The sequence below is a fragment of the Salmo trutta genome, chromosome 15, assembly GCF_901001165.1.
Source record: "Salmo trutta chromosome 15, fSalTru1.1, whole genome shotgun sequence".
Lineage (NCBI taxonomy): Eukaryota > Metazoa > Chordata > Actinopteri > Salmoniformes > Salmonidae > Salmo > Salmo trutta.
This window is the reverse complement of record NC_042971.1, coordinates 1,248,645-1,253,002: the sequence shown is the minus strand read 5'-3', so window position 1 is coordinate 1,253,002 and position 4,358 is coordinate 1,248,645. Positions and strand designations below refer to the sequence as shown.

The 4,358-nt window shown below is 47.1% G+C and overlaps 1 long non-coding RNA gene across 1 annotated transcript; it reads left to right on the top strand.

Moving 5' to 3' along the window:
• The first annotated feature begins 2,917 nt into the window (after positions 1–2,917).
• On the top strand, positions 2,918–3,476 carry LOC115148203 (uncharacterized). Its single transcript, XR_003866591.1, has 2 exons — positions 2,918–2,960; positions 3,192–3,476. It is a non-coding gene; the product is annotated as an uncharacterized LOC115148203 (long non-coding RNA).
• The last annotated feature ends 882 nt before the right edge of the window (positions 3,477–4,358 follow it).

The following is a 4,358-nucleotide window of genomic DNA, read 5'->3' as shown; positions in this document are numbered from 1 at the left end:
TCTCCTGGACTAATAAAGCTTGATAGCTCATTGAAGAGTGATTCTCCACAGAGGCAGCTGGGGATGAGTCAGCAGAAGGTCCAGCAGAGATTCCAGGAGAGAGAGAAGGAGCTGAAGGAGCTCCAACAGGCTGTGGAGTCTCTCAAGGTGAGTATTGTTGACCAGAGGAGACACACCATTTCACCTGTCTCCTCCAGTCAGAGAGAGAGAGAGAGAGAGAGGTAGAGGGGCCCCTATCCAATCCCACTGACCCCACTGTTGGGAACAGGTTGTCACTGCTGAGGCAGTGAAGAAAGTAGAGGAAGATGGGTCAAGGCTGAGGGATCCTGAGAGGATCCCTGTGAGTAGTAGATCTGTGACAGCACAGAGGGATGGGCCAACCAGTGATATATGCTTCAGTAAGGTTGGCTTCTTAGTGTTCATAGCAAATGGTTATCAACTGTACCGCAGAAATGGAATGGAAATCACAGAAAAAAATATGTTTTGGTGGCAGCTGCAGAGAAGTATTTGGTCATACTAGATTTGACTTCAGAAGAGTTCCAGGGTGTGTTGAGTGGTGGTGTCCTGTCCTCCCAGGTCGTTGGCCTGGTGCAGGAGCAGATAGGGTCAAAGTAGTGGAATGGGGGTAGTGGGTTTTAATGAGTGTAGGGTTAGTTGGCCTGGTGCAGGAGCAGATAGGGTCAAAGTAGTGGAATGGGGTAGTGGGTTTTAATGAGTGTAGGGTTAGTTGGCCTGGTGCAGGAGCAGATAGGGTCAAAGTAGTGGAATGGGGGTAGTGGGTTATAATGACTGTAGGGTTAGTTAGAAGGGTGTTTTTTAGTATTATTATAATTTCCCTTTTCCCATTTTGTAATAGTTGAGAACAAGTCCTTATTTAACCAGGTAGGCCAGTTGAGAACAAGTTCTCATTTACAACTGTGACCTGGCCAAGATAAAGCAAAGCAGTGTGACACAAACAACAACACAGAGTTACACATGGAATAAACAAACGTACAGTCAATAACACAATAGAAAAGTCTATATACAGTTGTGCAAATGAGGTAAGATAAAGGAGGTAAATTAATAAATAGGCCGTGGTGGCAAAATAATTACAATTTAGCAATTAAACACTGGAGTGATAGATGTGCAGAAGATGAATTTGCAAGTAGAGATACTATTAACTAACTGCTATCTCTCTGTCCCTCTCTCTCTCTCTCTGTCCCTCCCTCTCTCTCTCTCTGTCCCTCTCTCTGTCCCTCTCTCTCTCTCTCTCTCTCTCTCTATCTCTCTCTCTGTCCCTCTCTGTCCCTCTCTGTCCCTCTCTCTCTCTCTCTCTCTCTCTCTCTGTCCCTCTCTCTCTCTCTGTCCCTCTCTCTCTCTCTGTCCCTCTCTCTCTCTCTCTCTCTCTCTCTCTCTCTCTCTCTCTGTCCCTCTCTGTCTCTCTCTGTCCCTCTCTCTCTCTCTCTCTGTCCCTCTCTCTCTCTCTGTCCCTCTCTTATCTCTCTCTCTCTGTCCCTCTCTGTCCCTCTCTCTCTCTCTCTCTCTGTCCCTCTCTCTCTCTCTGTCCCTCTCTCTCTCTCTCTCTCTCTCTCTCTCTCTCTCTCTCTCTCTCTCTGTCCCTCTCTGTCTCTCTCTGTCCCTCTCTCTCTCTCTCTCTGTCCCTCTCTCTCTCTCTGTCCCTCTCTTATCTCTCTCTCTCCCTCTCTCTCTCTCTGTCCCTCTCTCTCTCTCTCTGTCCCTCTCTCTCTCTGTCCCTCTCTCTCTCTCTCTCTCCATCCTCTCTCTCTCTCCCTGTCTCTCTCTCTCTCTGTGTGTCCCTCTCTGTCCCTCTCTCTCTCTGTGTGTCTCTCTCTCTCTCTCAACAGCGCTCTGCACAGGCAGCAGTGGAGGACAGTGATCAGATCTTTACTGAGCTGATCCGCTCCATTGAGAGAAGGAGCTCTGAGGTGAAGGAGCTGATCAGAGCCCAAGAGAAGGCTCAAGTGAGTGAAGCTGAAGGAGTCCTGGAGCAACTGAAGCAGGAGATAGCTGAGCTGAGGAAGAGAAGCACTGAGCTGGAGCAGCTCTCACACACAGAGGATCACATCCATTTCCTCCAGGTAACTAAACTGTCTTGTTACATGTGATATGAAATTAACTTCATGTGAAACTATTCATCTCAATCATTATGTTGTCCTGTCTGTCCCTCTCTCTCTCTCTGTCCCTCTCTCTCTCTGTCTCTCTCTCTCTGTCCCTCTCTCTCTCTCTGTCCCTCTCTCTCTCTCTGTCCCTCCTCTCTCTCTCTGTCCCTCTGTCTCTCTGTGTCCCTCTCTCTCTGTGTCCCTCTGTGTCCCCCTGTCCCTCTGTCTGTGTCCCCCTGTCCCTCTGTCTGTGTCCCCCTGTCCCTCTGTCTGTGTCCCCCTGTCCCTCTGTCTGTGTCCCCCCCTCTCTCTGTGTCCCTCTCTCTGGGTCTCTCTGTCCCTCTCTGTCCCTCTCTCTCTCCCTCTGTCCCTCTCTCTCTCTCTGTCTTTCTCTGTCTCTGTCTCTCTCTGTCTCTCTCTCTCTCTCTCTCTCTCCCTCTCTCTCTGTCTCTCTCTGTCTGTCTGTCTCTCTCTCTCTCTGTCCCTCTCTCTCTCTCTGTCTCTCTCTCTCTCCAGAGTTATCAGTCTCTCTCCAGTATCAGTGTATCTTCAGACTTACCCAGCATCGTTGTCCGTCCTCTTCAGTACTTTGGAGATGTGAGTAAGACTGTGTCTGAACTGAGAGAGAAACTAGAAGACTTCCTTAAAGGAGAATGGACCAAGATCTCCACTACAGGTGTGTTGAAAACAATCAGAACATCAACTTTAGACCATTGAAAGTTCCCTACTAGTCGTATACATGTGGAATATGGTATGATGATAACATTCCCTCTCTCTGTCAATGTGTTTGTGTGTCTGTAGTGAATATAGTGGAGGTTGTTCTGCCTCCAGAGCCCAAGACCAGAGAACAGTTGTTACAATGTGAGTCTCTTTATAGTGAAGTAACTAACAGTCTCTTTTTACTGCCACTCCTAACAATCCCTCTAGAAATATATAGCAATAGTAGATCTAATCAAAGACTGGGTATCTATCTGAATCCTCATATTTCTCTGATTTGATCTCTGCTGTGCTCTAATCAAAGACAGGGTAGATACAGTATCTGACTTAACTTATTGTTCTGACTCCCCTCATTGGTCTCTGCTCTTCTCCCAGATTCCTGGCAGCTCACACTGGACCCAAACACAGCACACACACTCCTCTCTCTGTCTGAAGGGAACAGAAAGGTGACCTTTATAGGCCAAGTCCAACCATATCCTAACCATCCAGACAGATTCACCAACCAGTGGCAGGTTCTGTGTAGAGAGGGTCTGTCTGGACGCTGTTACTGGGAGGTGGAGTGGACTGGTTATGTTTATACAGCAGTCTCATATAAAGACATCAGCAGAACAGGGTCAGATAATATATTTGGAGACAATAACAAGTCCTGGAGTTTACAGTATCATTGCTCTAGAGGTGATTATTGTTTCAGACACAATAATGTTGTGACTAAAGTATCAGGCCCTCAGTCCTCCAGAGTAGGAGTGTACCTGGATCACAAGGCAGGTACTCTGTCCTTCTACAGTGTCTCTGACACAATGACCCTCCTCCACAGAGTCCAGACCACATTCACTCAGCCCCTCTATCCTGGGTTTAGTTTTACTTACTTAAGTCTCTATGGTACTGCTGAGCTGGTTGAACTGTAGTAGGGTCCACATAGATACTAGTCATGCTGGTGTAGTCTATAGCTGAGCTGGTTAAACTGTAGTAGGGTCCACATAGATACTATTCATGCTGGTGTAGTCTATAGCTGAGCTGGTTAAACTGTAGTAGGGTCCACATAGATACTAGTCACGCTGGTGTAGTCTATAGCTGAGCTGGTTAAACTGTAGTAGGGTCCACATAGATACTAGTCACGCTGGTGTAGTCTATAGCTGAGCTGGTTAAACTGTAGTAGGGTCCACATAGATACTAGTCACGCTGGTGTAGTCTATAGCTGAGCTGGTTAAACTGTAGTAGGGTCCACATAGATACTAGTCATGCTGGTGTAGTCTATAGCTGAGCTGGTTAAACTGTAGTAGGGTCCACATAGATACTAGTCATGCTGGTGTAGTCTATAGCTGAGCTGGTTAAACTGTAGTAGGGTCCACATAGATACTAGTCATGCTGGTGTAGTCTATAGCTGAGCTGGTTAAACTGTAGTAGGGTCCACATAGATACTAGTCATGCTGGTGTAGTCTATAGCTGAGCTGGTTAAACTGTAGTAGGGTCCACATAGATACTAGTCACGCTGGCGTAGTCTATAGCTGAGCTGGTTAAACTGTAGTAGGGTCCACATAGATA